Source organism: Perca fluviatilis, unplaced genomic scaffold (assembly GCF_010015445.1).
Source record: "Perca fluviatilis unplaced genomic scaffold, GENO_Pfluv_1.0 PFLUV_unplaced_scaf_1, whole genome shotgun sequence".
In the NCBI taxonomy this organism is placed as follows: domain Eukaryota; kingdom Metazoa; phylum Chordata; class Actinopteri; order Perciformes; family Percidae; genus Perca; species Perca fluviatilis.
This window is the reverse complement of record NW_024375502.1, coordinates 50,573-64,785: the sequence shown is the minus strand read 5'-3', so window position 1 is coordinate 64,785 and position 14,213 is coordinate 50,573. Positions and strand designations below refer to the sequence as shown.

General features: G+C 40.9%; 1 long non-coding RNA gene and 1 pseudogene across 2 annotated transcripts in view; one reads left to right on the top strand and one right to left on the bottom strand.

Annotated features, from left to right (window-relative positions):
- The window catches only part of LOC120554988, a 50,019-nt gene extending 45,527 nt beyond the window's left edge, over positions 1 to 4,492 (top strand). For both annotated transcript variants that reach the window (XR_005638587.1, XR_005638586.1), the window contains 3 exons: positions 2,858 to 3,069; positions 3,457 to 3,579; positions 4,380 to 4,492. This is a non-coding gene — a long non-coding RNA (uncharacterized LOC120554988). The remainder of the gene's footprint in view (positions 1 to 2,857; positions 3,070 to 3,456; positions 3,580 to 4,379) is intronic.
- LOC120554981 overlaps positions 1 to 14,213 on the bottom strand; it is a 211,745-nt pseudogene that overhangs the window by 147,272 nt on the left and 50,260 nt on the right.

Below are 14,213 nucleotides of genomic sequence, written 5' to 3'. Positions count from 1 at the left end.
ATTCAATCAGTGCTTAATTTGTAAAGTGGAAGGTCTCGGATTGCAGTGGGGGGGTGGATCCGGCGACTAAAAACGGGGATTGGAGGTAACGGAACTAAAAAAATAATAATTACAAATGTAAAATAAATAAATAAAACATGATGAAAATGTTTAATTTTATTTCAGAACATTGCACTGCATCGGTGTGAAATGTAAAAAAAATAAAACACACTGCAACAATCGTTTTCACAAGCAGCAGTTATCCATCGTACTATTAAATTCATTTCATTTATTTGTATAGCACAAGTAAACACAACAGAAGTTGACCACTGTGCTTCACATAACAAGATTCAGACAAGATAATAGAACAAAACATCCTTAAGACAGCAAAAAACATAATTAAAAATAAGAATTTAGAGAAATGCACGCTCCGAGAGATAGAACTTTAGTTTGAGTTTAAACTCATATAAAGAGGACAGCGATCTCAAGGAGACGGGGAGGCTATTCCAAGAATTAACCAAGAAACCCACCGTGGTCTCCACATTCTTCATCAGCAGAAACGTTTTTTGTTTGTTTGAGATCCGACTGGCCAGAGTATTTGAACAAGTTAAGCAAACTTTGTTGTCTTCTTGACATTTTCCCCTTGACTGAAATGAGGCTATAACAGCAACCTCAAGCAGCACAAGCGCTTGTTACTAGAAGTGCAGCGCTGTGCCGTTGAAGTGCCTCCCCTCCTCCATCCCTCTCCCCTCCTCTTTCTCCCCCCTCCTTTCCTCCCCTCCCCCTCTTTCCCCCCCCCCTCTCCCCCCTCCTCCCCCTCTTTCTCCCCTCCCTCCCCCCCCCTCTTTCTCCCCTCCCTCCCCCTCTTTCTCCCCCCCCCCTCTTTCTCCCCTCCCTCCCTCTCCCCCCTCCGTCTTACCCTGAAAATTCACCTCAAACCACATTGAAAATGCAAACACAACATTTTTGTGGAACTTCAATGGGGAATAAAGACTAAGAAGACAGATAACAACATTGAACACTACACAAACAGTAGTTTATTTTTTTCATTTAGGTGATTCATTTTTCCTGGTGGTGCCGGATCCAACGTCGGAACGTCCGGCTCAAATTAAGCCCTGAATTCAATAACATGTTATTTTTAGTGTCCAATCTTACTCAGGACACTCTACAAATTCCTGCATTCAGATATTTCATTTCATTTTCATTATTTATACAGGAAAAATTTAAATGTAACAATAAGTTACAATATAAATGGGCCTTTATTATATACAGTACAGGCCAAAAGTTTGGACACACCTTCTCATTCAATGCGTTTCCTTTTTTATTTTCATGACTATTTACATTGTAGATTCTCACTGAAGGCATCAAAACTATGAATGAACACATATGGAATTATGTACTTAACAAAAAAGTGTGAAACAACTGAAAACATGTCTTATATTTTAGATTCCTCAAAGTAGCCACCCTTTGCTTTTTTTGATAGCTCTGCAAAGAAGTTGTGTGCAAACTTTTGGCCTGTACTATATATACAGTATATAGTATATTAGTAAGCACAAATAAATAAAATGTTATAAAATGTTGTAGGTTTCCACAGAATGAAGCTGTATCTCAACACTCTTCTAAATCTCCTCGTCTTAATCCACCTTAAATTAATAATATATATAATAATTTTTAAAAATCCACAGGACCACACAGTAAAAGTTTAGTTATTTACGTTTAGACAAGTAAAAAATAGAACAGTGCAAAATCACCTTCCAAAAAATTATGCAGAGAGCCAGAGAGAGAAGGTGAGAATGGTAAAGGAAATTGTTGTATTCCAATTATCAAAACATAAATGACTGCATTTAGGCTCCTACAAACATCCTTATTTATTTGAAGGAGAACACAAAACTCAGGAGGCAGGTAACACTTAAACATGTAAATATATAGAATATAATGCAGTAAGAAGGCTTTTACATCAGGGACCTGAGCCCAGATCTGCTCTCTTTTAATTAAAGAAATTCTCAGTCGACTAACACTCAAAGGATTTGATGGACTAATGGATAGTTGATTTAATGGACAGGTCTGTAAAACAGAGTTTCTCCTCAAAGACTCATGCAAAAGCTCCACTTTAAATCCTGTTTTTACATTCGATACACAGGACAGAAAGGTGAGACTGATTGTCATAATGGAGTCTTGTCTCCATTAGAGGACAGAAAGATGACATTAGTCCTGGAGTCTTGTCTCCATTAGAGGACAGAAAGATGACATTAGTCCTGGAGTCTTGTCTCCATTAGAGGACAGAAAGATGACATTAGTCCTGGAGTCTTGTCTCCATTAGAGGACAGAAAGATGACATTAGTCCTGGAGTCTTGTCTCCAATAGAGGACAGAAGAAAGATGACATTAGTCCTGGAGTCTTGTCTCAATAGAGGACAGAAAGATGACATTAGTCCTGGAGTCTTGTCTCCATTAGAGGACAGAAAGATGACAGTAGTCCTGGAGTCTTGTCTCCATTAGAGGACAGAAAGATGACATTAGTCCTGGAGTCTTGTCTCCATTAGAGGACAGAAAGATGACATTAGTCCTGGAGTCTTGTCTCCATTAGAGGACAGAAAGATGACATTAGTCCTGGAGTCTTGTCTCCATTAGAGGACAGAAAGATGACATTAGTCCTGGAGTCTTGTCTCCATTAGAGGACAGAAAGATGACATTAGTCCTGAGTCTTTCCAATGTTCCTGTTCTCCCAGAAAGAGAATGAATGACAGAGCAGGATGAGCAGACAGCAGAAATCATTCAGTGAAGAGCTTCAGACTTTATTTTCTGCTTGATAGCTTCTAGTTTCTGCAGCAGCTTCTGTTCCTGGAGATTAAAAAGTGGTCTTCCTCTCTTTCTAACAGGACCCATCAGAGACCAGACCCTGACTGGACCTGAACCCAGCTGTGTGTCCATGAAGAGTCACCGGTCCATAGAGATACCACTACTTTAAAAAAAGACCTTTAAGGGAGAGGCGAGTAGAAATGGAGGAGAGAGATGGAGAGATGGAGAGACTTGAATGGCAGAAGCTGCAAATTGAAAAGGAAATTGAAATGTTAAGAAGAAGAAGATTGAGGTGAGTTGTGAACATCCAGCAAACTGGAACGAGTCTCATTGGATGTAACTACGTCCCGTCTGGGTTGTTTTGGGTCATGTCAGTCTCATGCACACTCCTTCAAATAAAGTGTTTTTTTTGTGGAAAGGAATTATTATTATTTTAGCTGATAACTGAAATGAGAATATTTTTGCAAAATAATTTCCTGTCTCACGCAAAACTTTTTTTTTTTAATATTTTTATTCTGATTTCAAAAGATATATTTATTGAGTTTTGGACAGAAAGTAAAGCATTATTGGCATGTTATTCTTAATAATTAGGCCTATATACATAATCATATTAATATCATATTCTTTGCAGGAAGACTTTACCTGAACATGTGACCCTCAACAAATGTTTTTCTATTAGGACGCAGCAGAAACCAGAGTGTCCTGAACCTGAACCTGAACCCAGCTGTGTGTCCTTCAAGAGTGACTGGTCAAATGAACGCCATATGAATTTTAAAGGTCAACAACCCTCTGCTGAAAACAGGTAAGCTGTTAATGATATTATATTATTGCTGATTCATGTTTCAACTTTTATGTATCCAGCGAAATCTTTGAATTTATTTTCAGCATCTTTCTACTTCACATATATTTATATTCTCACATCTGAAAGCTGTCCAGTAAGACCAGTCTTCAACTCTAGATCTCAATTTAATATTGGACCTGGTTTGGTCCAATATTATCTGTTGTTTTACCCAAATTAAAAAGCTGAACTGCACAAGGCTAAGGCGGTCTATTTCCAGCAGCAGATTACCCATTCTTCTACCAACCCAAAGACATTATGGCATACCCTTAAGGTCATCACTGGTGAAATTGAGAAAAAAGAATGTCAATATTTCCCTTCAGGGTACTCTTATTTCAGTCTTTTTTGTGGAAAAAAATTATTGCAGTTGATGACTGAAATGAGAATATTTTTGCATAAAAATGTCCTGTCTCACTCAAAATATCTTTTTGTTTAGGCAAAAACACTTATAAAAAAAAAAGTTTTGGACAGAAAGTAAAGCATTATTGGCATTTAATTGTTAATAATTAGGCCTACAGACATTAATATTAATAATATATTTTATGCAGGAAGACTTTAACTGAACATGTGACCCGCTTTTCTATCAGGAAAAGATTTTTCTGATTTTTCTCTGGTGTTTTAGCTTTTTTACCCAGTTTTTAGTAGTTTAGTTAACTTATTTGTGTTAATTTTGTTTTACTTGCTACTTGTATCTCCAGCAGTTTTGTGTCTGAACACTAAAAGTGAATTTCCATCCTTTGTTGGTCTTACTCTCTGTGTAACAGGATCCATGAAAGACCAGACTCTGCGAGAACCTGAACCCAGCTGTGTGTCCTTCAAGAGTGACCGGTCATATGAACACCCATTTGACTTTACAGGTCGAACATTCCTCTGCTGGAAAGAGGTAAGCTGTTAATATATATAATATTGCTGATTCATGTTTCAACTTTTATGTATCCAGAGAAGTTTTGGAATTTATTTTCAGAATCTTTCTTGTTCACATATATTTATATTCTCACATCTGAAAGCTGTCCAGTGACCTTGGTTTGGTCAAATATTATCTGGTGTTTTAGCCCCATTAAAAAGCATTTTAAATCTCCCATAGCCATAGGGTAGGCTAAAAATCATGAATGGCAAAATTCTTCCCAAATGTTCTTCTCCAACTGGGAATACCAGGGGATGGTTGGGATGTATGCCTTCAGAGTGTCCCTTCAGAGGTAACTTCATCTGCACACCCCCTGGAGGAACCAGTGACCCGAGAAGTGTTTGATGTCACCTGGGTCAGGACACTATATTGCCATGAGAGAGCTTCTGCCATTTGAGTCTGGACAGTTAAGCCAAGTTTCAGTGAGTGGCTTCATGACCGATTTCCCCCCAAGTCTCCTGACCCAAATTGGTCAAAATGCAAAATTCTCCCCAAATGTTGGATGTGGGTTTGCCAGTTGGATGTCAGATCAGAAGTCAAAGGGGAAGCAAAAAAGGAACCACCATCCAACAGTATCCTCAGTCCAGGTCAGTAGTTCTCCGACTACAAACAGGCCATCTAAGCTCTGCTTCCCCTCCTGAGTCAGCTGATGGTTTGCCAAAATCATTTTCAGGCCAACTGAAGGTTTTTACCGTTGACTCCCCAAAACTTCTTCTACCTAACAAATGTTTGCTTCCATGACCACAGCAGCTGCAGACCTCCTGGCCTCATGATACCAGTCTGCTGCTTCGAGGAGTCCTTTAGGCCAATCCATGTTGTAGCCCTTGTTTACTTCTTAGTTCTTTCTGTTGATTCACAGTGGGGTTAGCAGTACCACCAACACTTTAATGTCAGGGAAACCATCTGATTCAATGGTGTTATCAACACTTTAAGTCACAGGACCTTTACCTTGGCTGTGTCTCAAACCGCACACTTCTGTCAGTAAACTGCTAATGTGCACTGACTACCTGCCGTAGTGCCCAGTTTGGATGGTTAGTGTCCCAAAGGGAGCACACTATGTTAAAAACTTACCGGAAATACGAACGGGCGGCGCCCCGCCACCTCTGTGAAAATCTCTTAAACTGACCTTTGTTGATGTGAAATGAAGACAGATTCAGCAACTGCAACGGCCTATTTCTCGCAAAATGTTTTCGAAACACGTTTCGTTGAACTATTTTCGTAAGAAACGAGATCGTATTACTGAACGAGCCCCATTATGCTCTGTTGTGAAATCGGGGACGCAGCCAAAACCACGTGACCCGTTCCGTCCAATCAGCTGCCGGTTCGACGTCCCTGGTCCCTCCCCTTTCCGTTGCATAGTCAAGATGCGGGCGTTTGTGTCATTACAGCGTAAGTGTCCATTGTTCCACACTTCTTCTTGTTTCCAACACAGCAGAAGCTGCAGAACAACTGGCATCATGATGCCAGTCTGCTGCTTCATTGTCCGCTGTCTTATTGTGTTTACTGTTTGAGTGGTAGTCAGGCGTTCGGTGAGAGTGAGACCGTGAGCAGAGGCATCCGCCCACCCCGCCAATCATCATCGCATTTGCAACAGTGTCATCATCCCCTGCTCTCTCCAGCTGGTGGTTATTAGCCAAAGCCTCAATTACCTCGCTTCATTCAATCGAATTGTAGTAACCGACACTTTACATTCTCAGTAACGATAACGGCTTTGCAATGATGATGGGAAAAGTAATTAATTTGATTACTCCATTACTGAAAAATAACCTGCTTAATACGCCGTTATACTTAAATGCCGTTACTCCCAACACTGGTTGTAGCCCTTGTATACTTCTTAGTTGTTTCTGTTGATTCACAGTGGGGTCCGCGGTACCCCAATACTTTAATGTCAGGGGTAACTATAACGAACTTTACCTTGTGTTTGTCTCTGTGTGGACACACATGATGTGAGCTAATTCTTCCTGATTCCTCCACAGAGTGGACCAGGAGAGCTCAGAGGTTCCAAGTTGGTCAGTCTGCCCAGCATCAAACACACCTGGACTCCATATTTATGGTATGTACATTTTACAACAACTACTTTTACATCTATTCTGTTCACAATCATATCCATGCTGCACTTTTTAGACCAGTGGATGATTGTCAGTCTGTGTAACATGGATCTGATGTTTGCTTCCATGATTTCAGTTTGATTTGATTCATATAATCTTCTGTTCCAGCTGCTGGAGAGAACATCATCACTTATGTGAAGAACGAACTGAAGAAGATCCAGGACTTCTGAGTCCAGATCACCCAGAATGCAGTCAGAGGTAGAGGGAGGATGAGGACGAAGAGCAGAGGAGGGGAACAGAGGCATTTCTAAAGATCACACTGCACTTCCTGAGGAGAACGAATCAGGACAAGCTGGCTGACCATCTGCAGCGCAGTAAGAGGATTTCTCTAAAGATTTAACATGCTGGACTAATGGGACATTTACTACTGTCTCCAGAGATGGGTCAAAAGTATGTTCATGTTTCTTTATAAATCACTTACTGATCTTCTTTGTTCTGTATTCATTCAGGAAGTCAAGCTGGAGTTTGTGAGCGTAAACTCAAATCTAAACTAAACAAGAAGTTCCAGTGTGTGTTTGAGGGGATTGCTAAAGCAGGAAACCCAACCCTTCTGAATCAGATGTTCACAGAGATCTACATCACAAAGGGGAGGGACTGCAGAGGTCAATGCTGAACATGAGGTCAGACAGATTGAAACAGTATCCAGGAAACCAGACAGACCAGAAACAACAATCAGGCGAGAAGACATCTTTAAAACCCCAACCTGAAAGAGATGAACCAATCAGAACAGTGCTGACAAAGGATGGCTGGCATCGGAAAACAGTCTTAACACAGAAGTTCACTCTGGACTGGGCTGAAGACAAAGCTAACCAGGACATCCAGTTCACATTTCCATTCACCTTCAGAGAGCTGAATGTGCTGAAAGAGAAGAGTACAGCTTGGTGGAACTTGTTCATTACTTCTTTAGTGAAACCAAAGAAGCAGGAATCTGCAGGTTTGAAGAGTTCCCGGTTGTGTTCATCTTTGATGGTCTGGATGAGTGTCGACTTCCCTCTGGACTTCCTTCAACACTGAGATCCTGACTGATGTTACAGTGTCCACCTCAGTGGGTGTGCTGCTGACAAACCTCATCAGGGGGAATCTGCTTCCCTCGGCTCGCCTCTGGATAACCACACGGCCTGCAGCAGCCAATCAGATCCCTCCTGGGTGTGCTGACATGGTGACAGAGGTCAGAGGGTTCACTGACCCTCAGAAGGAGGAGAGTACTTCAGGAAGAGATTCAGAGATGAGGAGCAGGCCAGCAGACTCATCTCCCATCATCAAGAGATCCGAAGCCTCCACATTATGTGCCACATCCCAGTCTTCTGCTGGATCACTGCTACAGTTCTGGAGGATGTGTTGAAGACCAGAGCGGGAGGAGAGCTGCCCAAGACCCTGACTGAGATGTACATCCACTTCCTGGTGGTACAGTCCAAAGTGAAGAACATCAAGTATGATGGAGGAGCTGAGACAGATTCACACTGGTGTCCAGAGACCAGGAAGATGATCAAGTCTCTGGGGAAACTGGCTTTTGAGCAGCTGCGGAAAGGCAACCTGATCTTCTATGAATCAGACCTGACAGAGTGTGGCATCGATATCACAGCAGCCTCAGTGTACTCAGGAGTGTTCACACAGATCTTTAAAGAGGAGAGAGGACTGTACCAGGACCAGGTGTTCTGCTTCATCCATCTGAGTGTTCAGGAGTTTCTGGCTGCTCTTCATGTCCATCTGACATTCATCAACTCTGGAGTCAACTTGCTGTCAGAAGAACAAACATCATCATGGCTGCCTAAAGTCTTCAAAGAAAAACTAAAACATCTCCACCAGAGTGCTGTGGACAAAGCCTTACAGAGTCCAAATGGACACCTGGAATTGTTCCTACGCTTCCTCCTGGGTCTTTCACTGCAGACCAATCAGAGTCTCCTACGAGGTCTGCTGACACAGACAGGAAGTAGCTCAGAGACGAATCAGGAAACAGTCAAGTACATAAAGAAGAAGATCAGTGAGAATCTGTCTGCAGAGAGAAGCATCAATCTGTTGCACTGTCTGAATGAACTGAATGATCATTCTCTAGTGGAGCAGATCCAACGGTCCCTGAGTTCAGGAAGTCTCTCCACAGGTTATCTGTCTCCTGCTGAGTGGTCAGCTCTGGTCTTCATCTTACTGTCATCAGAAGAAGATCTGGACGTGTTTGACCTGAATAAATACTCTGATTCAGAGGAGGCTCTTCTGAGGCTGCTGCCAGTGGTCAAAGCCTGCAACAAAGCTCTGTAAGTGGGATTTATTCATCAATAAATACTCCAAAATCTTTCAACATGAGTTAAATATAAATAACTTGTTTCCGTCCTGTTGTCTCTCCAGCCTGAGTGGCTGTAACCTGTCAGAGAGAAGCTGGGAAGCTCTGTCCTCAGTTCTCAGCTCCCAGTCCTTCTAGTCTGAGAGAGCTGGACCTGAGTAACAACGAGCTGCAGGATTCAGGAGTGAAGCTGATCTCTGATGGACTGGAAGAGTCCACACTGCACACTGGAGAGTCTCAGGTCAGGATTCATCAACCTAATTCAGCTGATGACCATTTAAACTCTGATTAACTTTAGTTGACAAAACAGCTAACATGTAGCTTTGTGTCTGTTGATATGATAAACTTGGGCAGTAGTTATTAATTATGTAATTATTCATTTCTAGAGTCAGAGTTAAATTCCATGAGGATTGTTTACTTTTGTTGTTGAATAATTAAATACCACAGATGATTTTAAAGATTTATTCTTAATCTGGACCAAAATGTACCTGGACAGCAAGCTCCCAGTGTTGACAGAGGTTTCCTGTGTGTTGTTCTGTGTGTTTGCAGTCTGTCAGGCTGTCTGATCTCAGAGGAAGGCTGTACTTCACTGGTCTCAGCTCTGAGCTCCAACCCCTCCCATCTGAGAGAGCTGGACCTCAGCTACAATAATCCAGGAGACTCAGGAGTGAAGCTACTGTCAGAGGGACTGAAGGATCCTCTCTGGAGACTGGACACTCTCAGGTACAAACACTGATGAACAAAAAGATATTTGTGTAGGTAGTATTAAAGGAGAACATCTCTAAAAGATCTAAAATGATAACTCCCTTTTGTTAATAATTGATGTAGTTTGGACACATCTTCTGTATGTTAAAGGCACTGTCCATGGTTTTAAGAAACATCCTGTTTTTCCCTCTTTCCCGGGATCCAGTCAGTTTCAACTCGACAGAGGTCCAGGACAGTGTGGACAATGTGCTTTCTATGCTGTGAGAATAGTGTGGATGAAGCATTAATCTACCTACCAGCAGACTAGTTAGCTAGAGTTTACAATGTCAGTTGCCGGGCTGCATGGCTCATGTGATCGATCAGAGACGTACACTGACGTCTGGTCCAATTATTGTACAAAAGTTCCTCTTGTGCTGGGAGATTACCGACTTTAAGTTCAAAAAGTCCCTCAAAATGCTCTCTTCCTAGTCCCTGCAGTGCAAACACAATATATGTCGCGTGTAGAGTAATGTTGATGTTTCTCTACAGAGAAAGGTTCACTGTTGCACCAAATGCTTGATCTTCTGCCGGAATTGTTGGGTCTCTGCAAATGATAGCGTGGCAGTGGTGCCAGAAGCCATAATCCTGTTTGAATTGTGTGTAATTTTTATTCTATGACATCTAATGATAACAATGTGTAAATGCACATAGTCTGTTCTGCACTCTGCTATGTTCAGTTATAGTTTCCTCGTTATTTCTACATTATTTCACCCACACGCCATCCACTATTAATCAGAATATTCATTGTTATGACTCGATCTGTAGATCAGAGGTGTACTGTTAGGGCCAGCAAGGCCTTCTCTGCTGGCAATGAGATTGTCAGAATCAGAAAATTATATTTTTATAATTAAAGGTCTATATATTCATTTCTAAAATAAATGTACTTTTTCTTCACATGATGAGCAGCTTTTGGTTAGCCTAGAAATCTAGACTACCCTAGCGGCAGCAAATTTATTTTGCAGCCAGGGGGGTCTAGGCACTCTCCGTTGACTTGCAAGCTGCAAAAAAACAAATTTTGGTCAGGCCAATCACATCGTGTATAGAGTCGGTGGGCGGGGCTTATGGCTGCTGCTGGGAACAGCTGTCTTCTGGAAGACTTGGAGTTAAGCTGCAGCAGCAGCCATAAGCCCCGCCCACTGACTCTATACACAATGTGATTGGCCTGACCAGAGTTTAGTTTTTCCAGCTTCGCAAGCAAATGGAGAGTGCCTCTAGATTGACCTCTTTGCTGCACAAAATAAATTTTGCCCCCACATATAGGGTAGCGTCTAGTTCTCGAATGAAACAATTTATCTGCATTTGAGTGAAATTATTTTACTAGCTATTACTGCCTTGCTTTTAGGTGTTAAAGATTTGAGCAGTGTCCAGTGGCTGCTGTGTCTTTGTGTGTTGAAGCCCCCGCTGCTTGGCTGAATTTGTAGGGAAGCCTGTTGATCGCTGATTGTGTGTAATTTGTGTTTTTGATTGCTTTATGGTCACCTGCATGAGGAAGTATGTAACGGTTGTTGTGGGTTTGTTTTAGTTTCTTTGGTAATTCCATTCATTTTGACTATATGTGATGCAGCAGACAGTGTCGAAAGCCTTGTGTTAAATCATGTTATTCCACACGGTAATGTTCTAAGTGTCATGAGGTTATTCAAAGGTGATTTAATTATCGTAGGATAGCATTGTCAAGTTATGTATGGTTCACACTTCAGCTCTTTAACCAAACTTGAAAAGGCCTCTTCAAGGACTGGAGAACTAAGGGACAACTCAGATTTCTTCTGACTTTCTTTTCATGACCCAGTTTAGTTTGTTTTAGATGGATTTAAATTTAGGTACAAAGCAGCAGAGGAGTTATTAATAGCAGTAAAGATTGTAGCCAGCAGTAGAAGATTGTAGTTAGTTAGTTAGTAGTAGTAGTAGTAGTAGTAGGAAGATTGTAGCTAGCAGTAGTAGGTAGACGCATTGTAGCTAGCAGTAGTAAGTTAGGTTGATAACCTTTTAAAAGGCCAAACAAAACATGTATTAATTTTAAGGACATTTTCAACATTAAATATCATTTCATTTGTAGTCATTGTAACCACATCATAAATGGCAATTAGATTTAACTAAGTCTAAGGATAAACTTCTCCCAGCAAAACAAACACAACAGATAGCAGTCAAATAAATTGAATTACCAAAGAAACCAAAACAAACCCACAACAACCGATCATATTTACTCATACGGTGACCACAAAGCAATCAACAACTGGAATTACACAATCAGCGATCCAACAGGCCTCCCCACAAATACCAGCCAACCAAGCAGCAGGGGCTTAACTTTACAAAGACACAGCAGCCACTGCTGCTCTAATCTTTAACACCTAAAGAGTAAGCAGTAATAGCTATAAAAATAATTTCACTAAAATGCTGAAAAATCCATTAAACTTAACAAAAAGCTGCTTGTCATGTGAGAAGGAAAAATACATCCACCTTTCTTTCATTAACTTTACATCTAAAAATCCAAACGAATTTGGAGCCTATACAATATATAAAATACATATGGGGGTAGTAAATATATATATTTAGAAATGAACCTATATACGTAACACTAATTATAAAATATAATTTTCTGAAGGTTACCTCTGACAATCCTCTTTGCACTGCCAGCAGAAGGCCTTGCCTGACAATACACCTCTGATCTACAGACGTCGAGTCACTTAACAATGAATATTCTGATTAATAGTGGATGGCTTGTGGGTGAAATAATGTAGAAATAACGAGGAAACTATAACTGAACATAGCAGAGAGCAGAACAGACTATGTGCATTTACACATTGTTATCATTAGATAAATGTCTCATAGAAAAATATACGTATGCGCTGCACAGGATTGACGCTGCTGGCACCACTGTCACACTATCATTTAGAGAGACCCAACAATCCCCCAAGAGCAAGCATTTGGTGCAACAGTGGACCTTTCTCTATAGAGAAACATCAACATTACATCACTCTCACACGCACATATATTGTGTTTGTACTCCAGGAACTAGAAAAAGCATTTTGAGGGACTTTTTGAACTTAAAGTCGGTACTCTCCCGGCACAAGAGGAACTTTGTACAATAATTGAACGAACGTCAGTGTATGTCTCTGATCGATCACATGAGCCATGCAGCACCGGCAGCTGACATTGTAAACCTCTAGCTAACTAGTCTGCTGAAAGAGTAGATTAATGCTTCATCCACACACTCTTCTCACAACGTAGAAAGTAGGGCTGCAGCTATCGATTATTTTTGTAATCGAATATTCTACCGATTATTCAATCGATTAATCGAGTAATCGGATAAGAAACACTTAGTAAGAAATACTTAGTAAGCAGCAATAGTAAATATATAATTATTGCTGTTTACTAAAAAGACAGGTTTCCTTTTTTAGAAAAAGCAAAACATTTTATTGCCAAATTCCAAGACCCTTAAAAAAAAAATACATTACAATAGTACATTTATGGTGGCCCAAATGATAATATTTTTCACCCCATTCCCCTTCTTTCCTCTGTCTCTTTACACTGGATATGCAAAAGAGCTGTTCACTGACCAGAGGGTAAATGTGACTGCACGAAGCTTACAGCAGGGCAACTACACTGTTCTGGGGGACACGTATACAAAAGAAAAAAAAAAAAAAAGAAAAAAAAAAAAATAAATAAAAAAAAAAAAAAATAAAGAATGCATGATGACGTCATTCCGCTGCATATTAAGTAGCCATGCGCAGGGGAAGGCGGTTTGAACCGGCAGCAGCTAAGTTTCCAAAGATTAGAAGCAAACTAATAAACAGTTAGACTACAAACCGACAGCTTTCATTTTAGCTTGTTGGTAAAATATTGCTATTAGCAGAGTAGCATGTTGTAGGCTAGTTGTGTAAAACATCGCTATTAGCAGAGTAGCATGCTGTAGGCTAGTTGTGTAAAACATCGCTATTAGCAGAGTAGCATGCTGTAGGCTAGTTGTGTAAAAATATCGCTATTAGCAGAGTAGCATGCTGTAGGCTAGTTGTGTAAAACATGGCTATTAGCAGAGTAGCATGCTGCAGGCTAGTTGTGTAATAAAACATCGCTATTAGCAGAGTAGCATGCTGTAGGCTAGTTGTGTAAAACATGGCTATTAGCAGAGTAGCATGCTGTAGGCTAGTTGTGTAAAACATCGCTATTAGCAGAGTAGCATGCTGTAGGCTAGTTGTGTAAAACATGGCTATTAGCAGAGTAGCATGCTGCAGGCTAGTTGTGTAAAACATCGCTATTAGCAGAGTAGCATGCTGTAGGCTAGTTGTGTAAAACATCGCTATTAGCAGAGTAGCATGCTGTAGGCTAGTTGTGTAAAACATCGCTATTAGCAGAGTAGCATGCTGCAGGCTAGTTGTGTAAAAACATCGCGCTATTAGCAGAGTAGCATGCTGCAGGCTAGTTGTGTAAACAGCGGTTGGACGAGCAGCAGACGTTGGCTACCTTGTGTCGGGTTGGCTCCGTGGAATGGATGAGTACACTGGATGTTTGTTACAGAGGTGATGTAGCAGCATGTTTGCAGCTTAAAATGATCCCAAACTTTCTGTCATTT